This window comes from Calliphora vicina, chromosome 1, assembly GCF_958450345.1.
Source record: "Calliphora vicina chromosome 1, idCalVici1.1, whole genome shotgun sequence".
NCBI classification, from domain to species: Eukaryota; Metazoa; Arthropoda; class Insecta; order Diptera; family Calliphoridae; genus Calliphora; species Calliphora vicina.
This window is the reverse complement of record NC_088780.1, coordinates 68,678,642-68,697,669: the sequence shown is the minus strand read 5'-3', so window position 1 is coordinate 68,697,669 and position 19,028 is coordinate 68,678,642. Positions and strand designations below refer to the sequence as shown.

Below are 19,028 nucleotides of genomic sequence, written 5' to 3'. Positions count from 1 at the left end.
AGACAACTCAAATAGTAAAGGAGAACATAATAGATCCTAAAACAGTAACAGAAGCTTAGATCCTAAAACAGTAACAGAAGCTTTGTCATCGGATTGTTCTAAAGATTGGCAAGAAGCTATGGAAGATGAATACAAATCATTATTAAAAAATGATACTTGGTGTTTAACAGATTTGCCAAATGGTCGTCGCACAGTGGTTTAGAAACTTTTTTTTTGGAAATAATTCGGTATCTCGGGAACTATTGGAGATATTATTACAAAATTTCACATGGTTAGAGCTGAGGTGTTTTTGAATTACATTTGTTCAGCTTCCTAGGGGTAATACGGGCCAGTTTGTGCCCCCTCAAAGTTGGTCACCTCGGGTCTCAAAATTTTTAAAAAAATCCCCAAAAATTCATTTATGATCCGAATGTGCTGAAATTTAAAATATAAATAGTCCTTGAGAAGATTATCTCCTTCAGTTGAAGAGATATTTAGGTTTATTTATTTTTTTTTTAATATTGCTCGATTTTTTTTTGTTTTTTAGATATGGCGGCCCTACGGAGGATCGAATTTTTTTTTTCAAAATATCAGCTATATTGGCAATAAAATTCTAAATAAAATAAAAAAAACTTGGTAACAGTTATCTCGTCCGTGTAAAAAGTTACACGCATCCAAAGTTGGAACATGTAAAAAGGGCCTAATTTTTTAAGATTTTTCCTAAAAAAGTCCCTATATTTTTTCTTTTGTAGAAACAAATTTTCATTGGGACTATATACAATTTTTATATGTTTATATGTTTTATACAATTGGGCTCACTTAAGCGGACACAGTATCCCCCAGACCTATCCAAACTTGAACAATTTTAAAAAAAATATTTAGGTTTCAGTAAAAAATTCTAAAAAGGCAAAGCACCGATCCTCGAAAAAGTACCGTATTTGTATAACCCTATATATTGTTTAAATACGTTGTTTTACTATCACACGGTAAATAGCGTCACAGTAGGCACTTTTCTAAAAAAAATCAGTTTTTGGAACACATTTTCCCCGTTTTAGGAATTTCGGTATTTGAAAATAAAAAAATGACAAAAATTATAATGTCATTAATTTAAGTCATTTGGATCGTTTTAGGAATTTCGGTATTTGAAAATAAAAAAATGACAAAAATTATAATGTCATTAATTTAAGTCATTTGGATCTAAATTAGTTCCCAATTTTGTTATGATATCTTTAACCGTTAAAATTTTACATTAAAACAAATTTTATATTTTTATTCGTGGAAAATCACCATATGAAAGTTTTTTTAGTTTTTAAGGTAAATGAAGTCCCAAAATTTTATAAAATTATTTAATTTTACTAAAATATCGGTCATAATGTTTTCAACAGTATCAAATACTTATATAAAAAGCCTTTATTTACTCCTCAGAAGTTCCACAAACCTTTCCCGCTTTGACAAATTTGTACATTTTTTCATATAATGCGTTCAAAATGTTATTAACATATCAAATGTAAATTTTGAATTCAAACACATACTGACTTAACAGAAATTTTAGTGTAACAGATTTTTGCACGCATTATATGAAAAAACGTACAAATTTGTCAAAGCGGGAAAGGTTTGTGGAACTTCTGAGGAGTAAATAAAGGTTTTTTATATAAGTATTTGATACTGTTGAAAACATTATGACCTGAGGATTGATATTTTAGTAAAATTAAATAATTTTATAAAATTTTGGGACTTCATTTACCTTAAAAACTAAAAAAACTTTCATAAGCGTATTTTTTGTAGATCTTCTCAAGGACTATTTATATTTTAAATTTCAGCTCATTCGGATCATAAATTAATTTTTGGGGATTTTTTTAAAAATTTTGAGACCCGAGGTGACCAACTTTGAGGGGGCACAAACTGGCCCGTATTACCCCTAGGAAGCTGAACAAATGTAATTCAACTCAAAAACACCTCAGCTCTAACCATGTGAAATTTTGTAATAATATCTCCAATAGTTCCCGAGATACCGAATTATTTCCAAAAAAAAAGTTTCTAAACCACTGTGCGTCGGGCAGTTGGATGCAAATGGGTTTTCAAATCAAAAATAAGACCTGATGGAACAATAGAGAAACGTAAAGCCAGGCTAGTAGCTGAAGTCTATTCCCAAAAATTTGGATTAGACTATGTAGATTAGGGTGGCCCTTAATAAACGAAAGTTGGATTTTGGCCATTCTCACCCCCCAGTTTGGTGAACATTAGTAAAAAAATCATCCTGAAAAAATTTTAGGTAAATCGGTTGGGGTTAAGACGTGCCGCAAGCCCTCTGAAGTTTTGAGATGCATTTACAAGGGGAAAAAATACATTTTTTTCAGTTTTTGTAAAAATTTTGCCATTAAAAAATTACTTTTGTAATTCAATTTAAAAGAATCGAAATGTGTACGTAATTGTCGTTCTAATGAGACATAAAAAACAGAAATCGGTTAAAAAATTTTAAAGTTATTAAAAATTCGCCAGGCCATTAACGTGTCTCAGGCCACTAGAACAAGAAATGTTGGAACAAAATTAACATATTTTGAGAAATATTAAAATAAAAGCTCATTTTTACTTAAAATATGTCCATATTTACTTGTATATGAGTTTTTGTCTTCGTAGGATACCGTTAACCTATTCTTAGGTATGAACAAAAAAAATTAATTTTTTTAACGGCAGTTTCAAAACTCCATTTTCAAATTTTTAAAAATTTTGTTAAACAAATTTCAGAATTTTTTGATCATCTCATTGGGATTTATTAAGAGTATAATAGGGAATTAAATCGTGAAAAAATTATGAAAATATCTCTTATAGTTTTTCCGTACCTGCGATTTAAATTTTGAAATTTTCGAGAAAAACCAATTATTTGGCAATTTTTAGGCCAATGAGCTCTATTTTCTTACTCTTATGAATTTTAAGCAAAACTTAATTAGAATATTATAGTCCAGATAATTCTAAATATACTCTGAAACTTTTACTAAAATCAAAAAACGTTAACCCTTAAATCGTGAAGGTCAAAGGTCAAATTTTTCAATATTTGGAATTTCTCTTGGAAAGATTTTGCAATGTTCGAAATGTTGTATATTTTTGGGCCGATTTTGATGAAATTTAACAAAAATATAACACAAAGCCTAGTATTTACAAAAGCAGCAGAAAAATTAAAATTAACCCTATATAGCACTTGGTGTTAAAATGACCCCAAACTTCTAAAACCATAAAAAATTATGATTTTAAAAGTTTGGTGTCATTTTAACCCCAAGTGCCATTAAGCGTTAATTTCCATTCTTGTGCTGTTATTATAAACCCTAGAGTTTATGTTATATTTTTGTTAAATTTCATCAAAATCGGCCCAAAAATATACAACATTTCGATCATTTCGAAATCTTTCCAAGAGAAATTCCAAATATTGAAAAATTTTACCTTTGACCTTCACGATTTAAGGGTTAACGTCTTCCGATTTTAGTAGAAGTTTCAGAGTATATTTTGAATTATCTGGACTATAATATTCTGAATAGGTTTTACTTAAAATTCATAAGAGTAAGGAAATAGAGCTCATTGGCCTAAAAATTGTCAAATAATTGGTTTTTCTCGAAAATTTCAAAATTTAAATCGCAGGTACGGAAAAACTATAAGAGATATTTTCATAATTTTTTCACATTTTTATTCCCTATTATACTCTTAATAAATCCCAATGAGATGATCAAAAAATTCTGAAATTTGTTTAACAAAATTTTTAAAAATTTGAAAATGGAGTTTTGAAACTGCCGTTAAAAAAATTAATTTTTTTTGTTCATACCTAAGAATAGGTTAACGGTATCCTACGAAGACAAAAACTCATATACAAGTAAATATGGACATATTTTAAGTAAAAATGAGCTTTTATTTTAATATTTCTCAAAATATGTTAATTTTGTTCCTACATTTCATGTTCTAGTGGCCTGAGACACGTTAATGGCCTGGCGAATTTTTAATAACTTTAACATTTTTTGACCGATTTCTGTTTTTTATGTCTCATTAGAACGACAATTACGTACACATTTCGATTCTTTTAAATTAAATTACAAAAGTAATTTTTTAATGGCAAAATTTTTACAAAAACTGAAAAAAATGCATTTTTTCCCCTTGTAAATGCATCTCAAAACTTCAGAGGGCTTGCGGCACGTCTTAACCCCAACCGATTTACCTAAAATTTTTTCAGGATGATTTTTTTGCTAATGTTCACCAAACTGGAGGGTGAGAATGGCCAAAATCCAACTTTCGTTTATTAAGGGCCACCCTAATGTAGATACATTTGCTCCAGTAGTTCGTCAAACCTCACTCAGATTGTTATATGCTCTCTCTGTTGAACATGATTTACAATTGCGTCAATTAGATGTATCAGCAGCATTCCTGAATGGAAATTTGGAAGAGGAAATATATATGGAACAGCCTGAAGGTTTTATTGAGAAGGAGACAAAAGAAAAAGTATGCAAATTAAAAAAGGCCATTTACGGTCTCAAGCAAGCTGGAAGGCAGTGGTTCAAAATAATCGATTCTGTTATAAAAGATTTTGGTTTACAACAATCAAAATATGACCAATGTATTTACTTTGTTAAAAAAGATGGAAAAATAATGATTGTCGCCTTATATATCGATGATATTATAATTGCTAGTAAAAATGAAAAAAAAGCGTAGTATGTATAACAAGTAGACCGACTCTCATTTTTTCAAATTACTCTCTCACATATACGGGTACTATGTGTGCTCAGAGAAATTTATAGCTGTAAACCAATACAACTTTTTAAAAACATACAAAATAAAAGTGTATAAGTGTATTTAATTTTTGTATGAAAATTTCCAACAAGCTTACACTATTGTATTTGAATTCAATAATACACTCGATACAATGATACAAGGGGTTTTGTGAATTCAGCAATTGTATCTATTTGGATAAACGTATCGCTGTTTCAATTACAATACATACTGATCACGCCATACACAACACTTATGTGTAAAATCTTTACTTAATTTTCATACCTTAAAAAATAAATGCATTTGAATGCAACATACACAAAATGTGCTAACCTAATGTCCACCACTGTAGATGGCATTGATGCCAAAATGGCGTGCCGCCCACAGACCTTCCGAGAGGTCTGTGGGCTGCACGCCATACCAAATTTTAGATTTCTATGTAATCAGATTGCTTCAGAAAGTTGTGAAAAAGTAAAATCCTTACTAAAAGAAGTAAGAAAGTATGGTATTTCAAGCCCGACCATATAATACCCTACACTAAGTAAAAGAGCAAAAAAATTTTTCTTTTAAAATTTCAATAATTTATATTTTTGAGTGATTTTCGGAAGTGGGCCTTAGGGTGCAACTCTTGTTTGGGATGGTGTCTGTTCCGGACTTAATAATGAAAGGGAGTGGTCGAAGAATTACGTTGCCCCATGCAGCCAGCGACGTAGTTAATCGACGTCATCTTTCGCCACACGTCCAGCCTCCCCACCCTAATCACAACAACAATCAACTGGGAAGCTTTTTGCTTGTCTGCAGATACACCCAGAGCCTCTGACAGGAATCGAACCCGCAACCCTCAGAATAGTTCAGCACACTATCGACTGGTCTATCGGGGCACCCTCTCTGAACTCTAGAGACCAATATCATGAAGTTCAGGTTATTGCGGTCATATCGGAAGATACGGAGTTGGAGCTCTATAATGTCTACATTCCGCCAGTAGCCATTGGCGGAATGTAGGACCTTATTGAATCAGCTCTGGCACTCAAGTCATGGGGAAGAGCCGAACTTACATCACCCAAAAGAAAACTGACAGGCACGGCTTCAGAGAATTTACCGACCTTCAATGGTCTACCGATTCCCAATTTTTCAAATGCAAATATTGCACTTTTTTAATGCCATTTTGTAACCAATACTCCAAATTATGTAACTTTTTTGTTTTTGGTAAGTATTAAATTCCGTTTGACAACACGCAGTCAAAGACATTGCATTGTAATCCATTAATAAATTTTGTTGAAAAGCCTGTATTGCTTTCAAAGATTCAATTGCATGTTTAAATTATTTCGGTGAAAATTGAGAACAATAAATTAAGTAAGTAAGTAATGTAATAAATTAGTTTAACTTGCTTGAAATAAAGTCACCTTAAAAGTGCTGCGATTGTTTTCAAAATGTGAATTCGTGCAATCAGAAATGAATATATTGAAATGTTATAAACAAGTTTCATTTACATTCAATAACCAATATTAGTCGTTTTCGAAAAATTCTATATTTTTTAGATTACTGCGTTTTAAAAAAGCGGAATTGTTTGAAATTTGACTTAACGAAAATTCAAAAAAAGAAAAATTTTATGTCGTTATCAAACATGTAGTTGACAAAATTTAAGTTAACATAGTTTCATATGATGTGGAGAAGCATATAATGCAAACAATACATTTATATATTGTTTGTACAATGCTGCACAAACAAACTCATTTGTAATGTCCAGCAATATTAGTCTAACACCCAGTTTAATATAGTACATATAATTTGTTCAAGTCAAGGACCATTATTCCACCTGGCCCCCATACAAATTTCCTCCCGTAATTGGATTTTATCGGTCATAAATGTTTAATTTATATAGGTATCTACACAAATTTCGCTTCAAATAAGTTTTATATATACGGAATTCATTTCACCTAATTTCATGACGATTTTTGAGATGCAAAAAGACGCTGTAATCGAAGCGGAGAAGACAGAATATGTAGGCTCCGAATTAATATTAAGCTGTACCTCAGAAACGTTCCACACGTCCACCTGAAGTAATATCAATTATTATATTGCAAGAATTTCACTTTAGCCATGACGATGAAATTAATGAAAGTGAAGAGGTCCTTTTTGATTTAAATTTACGAAATGACTAAAAGTTTTAGTATAATTAAAATAAATTATTATACTGACTGCCCTAGGATCGCCCAGCTGAACCGCGCTATCAGCAGGTTAGTAAATGAGCACAAGCGTAACAAATGGCTGGATCATTTGAAGAACTGCAACTTATGTTATGGAGTTGGCAAGTTGTGGTCTACAGTTCGGTCTCTCTCCAACCCGTTTTTTTGAAGACATTTTATTGAGAACCACGAGAGAGTCAAGGCGAAAAGAAGTATTGTCCGCAAACTACATGATCTTCCAGTCTCGGACACACCACCTATGCGGACGACCGCACCATCTTGGCGATAGGTCGCAACGTTGATAAGCTTTGCAGTACCACCACCGGTAGCAGACGCCAAGAACATTCTGCCGCGTACAACAAGAGTCGTTCTGTCATAACTAAGATCAGGATGGAGCAGCATGCTTAATGCCTTCTGGTCCCTCATAGTCCGTGCCGTCCTCAACTTATGCCCAGTATGTGGTCAAGGTCCTCATGACACCCTCCACATATTCAACTGTATATCCAACCCTTTATGGACCCAATCAGTAGAAGTAGCACAATTCATTGGACTTGACCTATATGCAGAACCCCCTGATTATATATTTTAAATTGTTTACGCTGTTACAACAACAACCAAGGAAATGTACAAAAACTATATACGACGTTTTAAGAATTACACTCAAATGAATAACATAACCACAAATCATGAGTATTGTGCAAAATAGCTCTTAAATTCCAAAGACGCCTTGTGAACTCTAGATGAGTTGCTAAGTATTTTGGAAATATAATCTTGTGTGTAGATCTTCAATGGCAGTCCTGTTTTTGAGAGCACAGTTTATTCGGGGCATAAAGGACAAATGTTTGATGAAATTGCGGCAAAGGCTTTATCGATTTAAGCTGCTAAAATATATACCATGGAGATTTCGGGTCAAATTTCAGACAATACTATATCAGACGTAAATAAATTGTTCACAAACAGAAGATCAGATCGTTTTGATAATTCTTTTCAGAATGCTACACCACATAAACAAAGAGTAAAGGAATAGCATGCGTTCTTGGGCACATAATCAGTGACGATGAAAGACCAATCGCCTTTGCATACAGAGCATTAACACCAGCAGAAGAAAACTACTCACAATTAGATCTAGAGGCTCTAGCCATCGTTTTTTGCAGTTCAACGATTCCATGAGTACGTTTTTAGTCGATCGTTTAAATTAGTTACTGATAATCAACCGTTATAAAGAATTTTTCATCACAAATCGATACACTTTCGTGTAGTTAAGTTAAACGGATGCGTTTGTGAATGTGGAAGAAAATTCGAACGAAAACAAAAATACAAGAGTTGACGACAGATTGTATTTGACCGCCAAATCAAATGATCGCGCTCGTTCATTGTCCCCCACTTTGGTTACGAAAATTGTTTGTACAACAAAAAAAAAATTGTATTGACAGCTGTTGATGGAAATATGGTAACCAATAGTAAACTTTCAGTAGCGCCTGAAAGTATGCTAAATAATTCAACCCCTAATGTAAAAACCTTCACAGCAAGTGCAAACCCAATTAACCATAGCACAGGAGCAATACCTAAAAATGGGTAGCCCACAAATAGTGCACAAAAACTACAAATCCAAGTGGGAATTGATAGGTACAATACCGTACTGAAACGAGGGCGCAGCCCAAAATCCTCAAAAGTAGCATCAACCGCAAAAGTACCTAAAGATAGGGAAATTTATAGGAAAACTACAGAGAACAGATTTTCTATTTTGCAAGATGAAACAGCTGACCCCCCTAACATTACCCAAGTCGTCCAAACCCCCTCCTATTTGTTTGACGAGACTAAGATACAGGTAAATAATGAAAATGATTTCCGTAAGTTTGTTACCGACTCTTGTGTAGATGCTGAAGATATAAAGGCTGCTTTGGAGCATAACAGGCATAATAAAAAATGTAGTCAACATTAGATAGAAATCGCGAGAAAATTCCCCAACTACTGTTTAGAGTTGAAATAGAACCAAGAACAGAAAATTAAACACACACAATTTACTATTTAAAATATTTATTGCATCGTAAAATTACGATATAAGAGCCACATAAGAGATCGGGACCCGTCCAGTGTTTAAATTGTCATATTAGGGAATATTACAAACTTCCTCCCGTTTGCGTGGTGTGTGGAGAATTGCACGGTTCTACCCAATGCGATAAATCCAAAAACGACTCAAAAGTAAAAAAAATCAGCAATTGTGGCGGAAATCACACAGCAAATTACAGAGGATGCCCAGTATATTCCATAGTTAAAAGAACATTAACGCATAAAGCTAGTAATTATCCTGTGCAATCAACGAAACTAGTAGATACCCATTACCCCAAAATCTCGCAAACAGTGTTGCCGTTTTGGTTATTTATAACCAAAATTGGTTATTTTTTTTTTCCTGATGTGTAGATGTGTATTTATTTTTAATTTTGGTTACTTTTTTCAAAACATTGTTATAGAAAATTTTTTCAATATTTAATGGTGATGTACTCTCAAAAAAATGTTTCGACATCGGTTTGTGTTAATCCTTGCTGTAGGTGTATAATTATACATGAGAGTTTTCATAAACAAATTATATCTATCGTGATTGACAATTGAAACCAAAACATTTGAGAAATAGTAATTGTTTTAAAAAATATTTACGATTTGTGTGATTTAGGGATGAGTTCCCAATATTGGTTTAATCACACCAGCGGAACAGACGAGTTAAACTAGTTTTTCCCCGTTTTCGAAATATTGCTGTTTTTATATTCACATCCCATACCCTATTTTTTGGTGTTTTTCTTCTAAATTTTGGGTAATACAGCATAGAAAATTATTTTTTTCCATTAAACTGGTCTACGTAACCATATGATTATTTTGAGTATAATAATTCTGGTGGATGTTTCTTTTAGCTTTATTGAGGATAAATAAAATGTATTCCGAAAATTCTAAACAAGAATGTTTATTTTTAATATTTAGCTAGGTTCAACCTTTGCTATTGGTTTAGATTTTATTAAAAATACTCTAACAAAAACTACCAATCTGTATAAAACTGTATTTACATGAGACAATGATATTTAAATTCAAATATTAAAAATTTCATTAATAATTTATTTTATAAAAATTATAAAATTGATTGATATGAAAAATGTTCAGCAAAACCACAGCAAAAGTGTAATATTTGAAAATCTATGCCACTATTGGAAAAGATATGTCAGGTATTTCATGTATAGCTTACACAAAATGAAGTACATTTTAAAAAATACATCAGCAGCCACATCCACACTGAATGTAACATACAGTGTGAGGAAGATATCAATGATTGTATCAGAGACTTCAAGTCTCTAATCTTTTCGGCCTTGGATCACTCTAAGTGCCAAATTCCCCCTAATCCTAAAATGTGTATTTCTAATGCAGAAATTAATAGTCTCCTCCTCGAAAAGAGGAGATGTAGAAGAGATTGGCAACACAACAGATCCCCTGCTGCTAAGCAGAGGCTGTCCATTGCAAGCAAGAAATTAAAAAGAGCCCTTCAGTCTGAAGAGGATCGCAGAAATCGAAACTATATTGAAAGTTTAACCAGTTTAACCGGGAGAGGGTCAAAGTCCGATAAGAAAATCTGGTTCCTGGGCACGTAGTGCAAAGGATAAAGCCGTAGTTTTCGCTGAACACTTAAGTAATGTGTTCCAACCAAACCCCCCATCAAATAATTTTGTATTGGGGGATTTACCTGTTCGGATAGGAACAGACTCCGAACTAATCAATGTTAGTATAGAAGATGTTCAGAGGATCATAAAGGACAATCTTAAACTAAGAAAATCTCCAGGTTATGATTTAATTACACCTTCCATGATTGGAAACCTACCAGATGTGGCAATTATTGTGCTCACAGTATTATTCAATGCGATCTTGTCTCTAGGAGTATTTCCGAATGATTGGAAAATCTCCCAAATTATAATGATACCCAAGCCAGGAAAGGATTTGACATTGGCATCATCCTACAGACCTATTAGCCTATTGCCTTGCTTGTCTAAATTATTTGAGAGAATAATCCAAGGGAAAATTTTAACATTCTTAAATAGTAAAAACATTATCCCAGATCATCAATTCGGATTCCGTAAACATCACGGAACAATTGAGCAAGTTAACCGCCTAACTGGAGAGATTAGAAAATCTTTCGTACTAACTGTTCGGCAATATTTCTAGATGTTGCCCAGGCTTTTGACAAGGTATGGCATAAAGGTCTAATACACAAGATTAAATGCCTACTGCCTTCTAGTACTCACAAAATACTAGAGTCTTACCTATCGGATCGCTTGTTTAGGATAAAATGCGGCGATTATGTGACAAGCGACTATGCGATCAATGCTGGTGTACCTCAGGGAAGTGTTCTAGGACCAACCCTGTACTTATTATACACCTCAGACTTGCCCGAGTCGGAAGAATTAACCATTTCCACCTTTGCAGATGACACTGCAATTCTTAGTTCTCATGTGGACTTAAATGTAGCATCTAGAAACCTTGATAAAGACATCCTGTATAAGACAAAGACATCCTGTATAAGACAGTCTTAAAACCAATTTGGACATACGGAATCCAATTATGGGGAACAGCAAGCAATACCAGTATATTTCTTATACAGAGGGCACAATCCAAAATTCTTAGAACCATGACGGGAGCTCCATGGTACATAAGAAACGAGAACATCCACAGAGACTTAGATGTACCCTTGGTCAAAGATGAATTCAGAAAAACTCGTGAAGCTTATTTATCAAAATTACATCATCATCCGAACCCGCTCGCAAGGCTACTTACAGTAACTCAAGACAGCTCGAGGCTGCGTAGAGCTGATTTACCACTCATCTAATTTTCCAAATATGATTCTCCACTGAGAGAACAATAATTGTTTAGTTTTAAGATTTAATTACATATTGTAAGGCCTAGAAATTAAAGGCAGGAATAATATTATAATAAACGTATAAAAAAAAAAAAAAATTAAAAAAGTTAAAAGATTTACATTCAATAAAAATTCACCAATAGGAAAAGAAAATATGTAATCCTAATATCAATGTGGAATTTGCAGACCAACATCCCACTTCTAATTTTAGTAGACTGGAAGCTACAATAGAGAGCCTAGTGAAATCGGTTAACAATTTTACCAACTCTATGAATAATATGATGCAGGGAATGCTTAAAATGCAATTAATGTTATTACAAGCTATCCTAAATAAAAAAACGCCAACACAAAAACGAACACGAATATTTTTTAATTTCTGAAACTTATTTGACGTCCAGAAGTTAATTTAGAATAAATGGATATGTAATATATGATACCAAAGATCCCAGAGGTAGAGCATGCGGAGGCTCGGCTATTTTAATAAAAGCTCGAATCAAACACTACTTAATGTGTGATCTTTGCGAAAATTATATTCAAGCTACTACAATCTGTCTTGAAGATTTTCATCGAAACTTAGTGATTTCATCGATATACACACCCCCTAGATTTTCAATTACAGAAAGTCAATATAATAGATTTTTTAAATCACTAGGCCTCGTTTCGTGGCTGCTAGCGTTTATACTGCTAAGCACACATTCTGGGAATCACGACTGATTACCCCTAAATGTCGTGTTTTGTTTGATACAATTTCTAAAATGGGTTTGAATGTGATTTCGAGCGGCCAACCTACACTGGCCTACTGACCTACGAAAACTATCGGATGTTATTGATTTTAGCGTGATGAAAAATTTCCATAGAGAAATGATTAAAATTGAATCCTCGGTGGAAATATCTTCCGATCACTCACCCACTATTGTTACTCTATTGAGCGATGGCAGGCACAAGAATAAATTGGCTCAAATATAAAAAATACCTCAGTACACATTGCTCGGAAAACATACCGCTAAGAACACCAGAAAACATCGATCACTCTCTTATCAATTTCGATAAAAATCTCAAACTGGCTGCTCAACATGCTACCCAAACCCCCTGAGCAGATATAATAGAATTTATTCTGCAAATGTCGAACGGCTCTTAAATGAAAAAAGAAGAGAGTGACAATTGCACAGATCCCCCAACTCAAATCGAAGCTTAAAGATTGTATAAAAAGACTTAAAAAGCTCTTGGAATTTTAAAAAATGGAATCATTGAATAAATATTTAGAAATACAAATTGAGTCAAAATTTACCCGCAAACACACATAAGCTGTTGGAAATCTATTTAACTGGTCGAACATTTAAGGTTAAAGAGGGAAACTTTTTAACTACTGCTCAACCCATTGAAGCTGTGGTCCCCCAAGGCAATATCCCGGGACCCTTTTCATATTTGATATATACGTCTGATATGCCAACTAACAATCGCACTCATACATCACCATTTGCTGATGATACTGCTATTCTAAGCATTCATGAAAACCCTCAAGAAGCGTGTCGTTACTTACAAAATCACATATTTAAAGGTGACTCAAATGAAATTGAAATCAATTCAAATTAATTGGCTTATTGGCAGAAACTCTACGCTTAAGCTACGTATACACGGTTGTCAGATTGTCAGGAACATGCTCAGAAAATGGTTAACACAACCATGAGAACTTATGTTGAAACATATGGGTGTTTACCATTTATTGAATATTTTCAGACAATATTGTAAGTTATACTTTATAACATGATCATAAAACCGATATGGTATTATGGCATACAGCTATGGGGCACGGCCTCAACGTCAAATATAGAAAAGATTGAAAGACGCCAAAACAAGTTTTTAAGAATGATCACAGTTGTCCCCTAGTATATCAAAAACGCGAATATACATAAAGATCTAAACGTGCCCCTTGTAAAAACTGAGATCACGAAAAATGTACAAAAATATTTTAAAAAAAACTTGAAATTCACCCAAACGAAAAGTCAAAGGAACATTTTTTAGCGGACAAGGAGAAGAGCAAAGCTGATTCTTCATTTCTGTGTGTTAGTTTCGACAGCTGTAGGGGACAAAATCGAAACAGTGCGACAATCTTAATGAGCCAGTAGTCATTTTCTGATATTAGCTCCTCCGTAGCCTTCTATATACGAATCACCTATAAGTCTTGTTAATCGATATCGAAAAGTTAAAGAAAATTTCGACGATGGAAGAATATTTATCGAATATTCACAAAAGATATAAGTGGAAATGGCCGGAACGAGACATAACTATAGGCGATTTAGTAGTTCAGACAAATTTAAAGCAGTCTCCGAACATATCATGAACATATCATGGAAGTGACGAACAAGTCTGAACAGAACTGAAAACGGTATAACAAAGCGACCAATTACAATGTTAGTCGTTTTGACTAATGAAACAAGTTAAAATAAAAATATTAAATAACCAAAGGATAATCCTGTAACGGATCAAACATCAACCCGTATCAAATGCCAAAAGTCAGGAGTTGCCTGCCTCCGGAAACACCGTCTCCAGACCAGGAAAAAACGTCTGTGAAACCCTCGGGCTCGAAACTGTTGCACGAGGGCCATCAAACAAATGCCATCAATGTAAAGATAGACATGCGCTCTGTAGGTGTGCCTCATTTAGACAATTACCCGACAAAAAAGCTCCAATTTGTGGTTCTTCATGGACATTGCTATCGTTGTTTATCGACTAAACATTTGGCATTAAATTGCCTTCGACATTAGGATTTCAAGTGTGAAACGATAAGCATCACACCCTTTTGTACTCTGCAGGCAAAGAGTCGTCTACCAAAGGTCCAAAGTAAATATGTGGGTAGGAAAGCGGATATATTAGTTCACGCGGTACTCGATTTATGTTGTTCATGTCCTTCGTGTGTTAGTTTTTAGTTCAGGAGCATAAGCTAGCAAAAGTGAGTAAAATTACAGGAATAAGCACGCTAGGGTGGCCCTTAATAAACAAAAGTTTGATTTTTGCCAGATTCACCCTCCAGTTTGGTGAACATTGGTAAAAAAAATCATCCTGAAAAATTTGTATATAAATCAGTTGCCCAAATGATAAAAAAAATATATGAAACTAGCTGAACCCGGTCCGCGTTGCTGGCCCTTACAATAATTCTGTTTTATATTGCATCTCGATTTGAATATACAGTGTCGGATAAAAAAACACGGACTCCCCCGACCTAACATCACACCCGAAACACTGAGGTGGTCATTTGACAAAGTTGTAGCAGATACTATAAGTACAGTGACATGATATGCCCTTAAAAAAAATAAGTATTTAAGGCAAATAGGATATTATATTTATGAATTCATCTTAAGGACAGGGGATATACGTTTCTTTTTTTTATTTACTCGGGAGCAAACCACATACAAAACATGAATTTTCCAAATGTAAGCCAGCAATAGTCAACGATTGGCCTTATGCTTTGTCGTTGGAAATCTTTGGTATGCGTGAAATCATCACCGATGATTGTTGCATCAATTAAATTTGGTGAACATTTTTTGATGGTCAATCGTGTTCCGTTGCATAATTTTGGCGCGTTTATGTTGCGGAGAAACATTATCTGTGATCCAACCTTCAATGTTTCAGTAGCATAATTGAGGCTTGTACTTCGTTCATTACTGTGTCAATCGATTTGTATTTCATTGTTTCGCCAGTCAGTTTCAATTAATTCGCTCATTGAGCTTGTTGACATCATAATTTTTTAGTACCAAAATTGCACGTTCCCACATTTGGCAGAAGTACGGCGGGAACGAAATCTGATTTGTCGACGTTGTTTACTATATTAGTTGTACTTTCGGAAATTTGGTTTATCATCGGTTGATAATATAAAAGCACTTTTTTAGTACAATGTTAACAGCGGCCTAATTGTTATATCGAACGATATGAAAATTTGGTATGTACCGGACATGTTACACCAAATCATTCGCTTCAGAGTACACCACTGTGAATTAAAATTTTTAGAATGATGTTAAGCAACGAAATTAAAATTAGCATTATTGATCGTTGGGTATGAAAAAATGTATTTATTTCTCGAATGAAAAAATAAAAATAATTTTTTGACAATTTTTTTTTGGGATTTTTTTTTTTAACTTTTTTTTTATTTGCAAAAGTTTGGCCACAATTACTGACCTTGAAATCATTAGCGGTATAGTGTCTGCCCACAGACCGAAAATCAAAAATATGAAGATTCACTGAAAATTTGATAAAAATCGATCCAGCCATATCGTTTTCGCAGTTAGTGGTGACATCAAAATGTACACTTCTTTTTATATATAAGATTTGTTTAACAAAATTATTAAAAATTTAAAAATGGAGTTTTTAGTGTCATACCTGCGAATAGGATAACGGTATCCTCAAAGACAAAAACACTTATACAAATAAATATGGGTATATTTTAAGTAAAAATTAGCTTTTATTTTCATATTTCTCAAAATATGTAATTTTGTTCCTACATTTCTTGTTCTAGTGGCCTGAGACACGTTAAGGTAGGGTCACATATGACAAATATTTGACGAAAATAACGTCAAATACATTTGAATTCTTTTATTTATTCCAAAAACTTATTTTACATTGGATGATTCAAAACAAAAAATTTAGTTTTATTTTATTTGATGCTGTTGATCTTACAAAACAGTTGTAAGAGTAAACACGTCAAACAAAAGTGGTTACTCTTTTTTGAGGAAATATTTGACCAATTCGAGTTTTTTATGTTTCAATTACGTACACATTTCCATTATTTTAAATTAAATTGCAAAAGTAATTTTTTAATTGCAAAATTTTTACAAAAACTGAAAAAATTTAATTTTTCCCCATTGTAAATGCATATTCAAACTTCACAGGTCTTGACCCAACCGATTTACCTAAAATTTTTTCAGGTTGACTTTTTTATCAACCAAACTGGGGGTGAGACTGGCAAAAATCCAAATTTTGTTTATTCACACGGCATGTATTTCATGTGTTTTGTGACATCTATTGAGAAATTTTTCCACATGTAAACTTATACATACCGTGTGATCCATATGAAACTTTGTGAATGTAAAATACATGTGTATGCCTTATGACATTTTTGGCAATTAGAGGATGTTCTATTTTCGTGTGTTTAACATGTGTATTTTGAAATACAACACTGTGTGAGTGCAAAATAAAAAACACAAAACAAAAAAGAGTATAGAAAAATCATAACAAAATAAGTTTTATCAAATTAAATGTATTTATTGTGATTTAAAAATGTTTTAAATGGATATATAGTTAAAAATAAAAATTCTATAAACTAATAGAGGTTATGTCACACGCAATTACATATGTACGTGGAAATTATGAATCGTATGTATAACGTCAATTTTGACATACACATGTCGAATACATGTCCCAATACATATGGAATACATTCCGTTTTACTCCCCTTTAAGGGCCACCATAAAGGACACCCGGAAACTATTTCCGAAGAAGTAAAAACTTTTTTACCGGGTTTCAGTTAGCTGATCCTAATTTTTATGAATCGGGACAGGTCGCGCTCCTGCTCGGACCATAGTTAAGTTGGACAATAATAAAAGGAAAAATACTTTCGAGCGCGGGAATTCCACTTGTTCAATTTTAATTTATTCATGGGTACAGTCGAGGGACTTGAAAAACCTGCCTGCGAAACTTCGGTTCTATGGGAAAAGTCGAGAGACTTCTAGAAAAATCTACCTGTGGGATTTCTAAAAAATCCGCCTGTGTGACTTCGGTTCTATGGGAAAAGTCGGGATACTTCTGGATAAATCCAATATAATTAGTCCTATCTTCGTAAAATTAACATTGAATTTTGAAAAAAAAATCTTTATATAATCATGTACAGAAAAAACTATTTCCTAAATAGTTTTTTATCACATATGGGCATTTCCTATGATTAGTCAACCAGGATCGAAAAAAAAATTTGATAATCATCGTGTTTTATTGAAGATATTTCGATATAATTTGGTACATATAATTTTTTCGGCCCAATGACTAAGACTATTGATACTGGCCGAAATTCAAAATTGGACTTTATCGGTCATAAATGTTTAATTTATGTATGTATTTACAGAAGTTTCGCTCCAAATAATTTTTATATATACCGAATTCATGTCACCAAATTTTATTATGATCGGTCCATAATTAGTCATTGTTCCCATATTAGATCCGCTTCCGTAAATCATTTTAACGTTCATAAATCTCATAAAAATGTTGGTATACACATAAAATTCAACATAAATAACTTTCATATAGACATAAACTACGACCTAATTTCATGGTGATCGGTCAATAATTAGTCATAGCTCCCATAGAAGGCCCACTTCGAAAATCACTCTCGAATATAAATTATTGAATTTTTAAAAGATAAATATTACTTAGTGTAGGGTATTATATATTATTAACCGACGATTATTTCTTACTTATTTGCTAAGGAAATTTGAAGATATTTATGAGAAATTATGGTGATAATAATAAAAAAAACATATGGAAAAATCGTACGTTCGCGACCAGGTACTTAAGCCAATTAAACAAAAACCAATAGAGATATTCTATTGTGTAAGTACCGAATATAGACCTAGATTAATACTCTTTTAGAATAAATTCTTCGCTTTTAAATATTCCGTTCCATTTCGCAGATTTTTACATTTCACTACTGTCAGCCAAAGTTGGCTTCTATTTTGCGTACGTTCGTTACCACATGTTTATAACTATCATTATGAAAACTTAAACTCGATGAAATCCATATTTTGTACTAAACATACTGCTACCAAAATGCTATCGAATCGCAAAAAAATGCTAGGAAAAGTTTTGTTTTCTATATTCTTGGGACATCAAAAGCGTTTGTGACCCTATTAAATGCCCATATTGAACTAGTTCCAATTATTTCATAATTGAATCAAAAACAATTTTTTAATATTTTGTACTGAATTTTGAGTTTTGAATTTGATCATTTTTATAATTGAATATACCATTTTGCGTTATTGGTTGAATTTTAATAAAAAAAAGTTACTGAAAATACATTTTTCGTAATTGAAAACAAAATATAAAACTAAAACTTGATTCAATTATAACATTTTTCGTAATTGAAAACACAAAATAAAACTAAAACTTAATTCAATTATGAAATTATTCGTAATTGAAAACACAAATCAAAAGTAAAGCTTGATTCAATTATGAAATAATTGAAA

General features: G+C 32.9%; 1 protein-coding gene across 2 annotated transcripts in view; it reads right to left on the bottom strand.

Moving 5' to 3' along the window:
- Positions 1 to 19,028, bottom strand: part of LOC135963184 (uncharacterized) — a 91,122-nt gene that overhangs the window by 29,875 nt on the left and 42,219 nt on the right. The window lies entirely within an intron of this gene.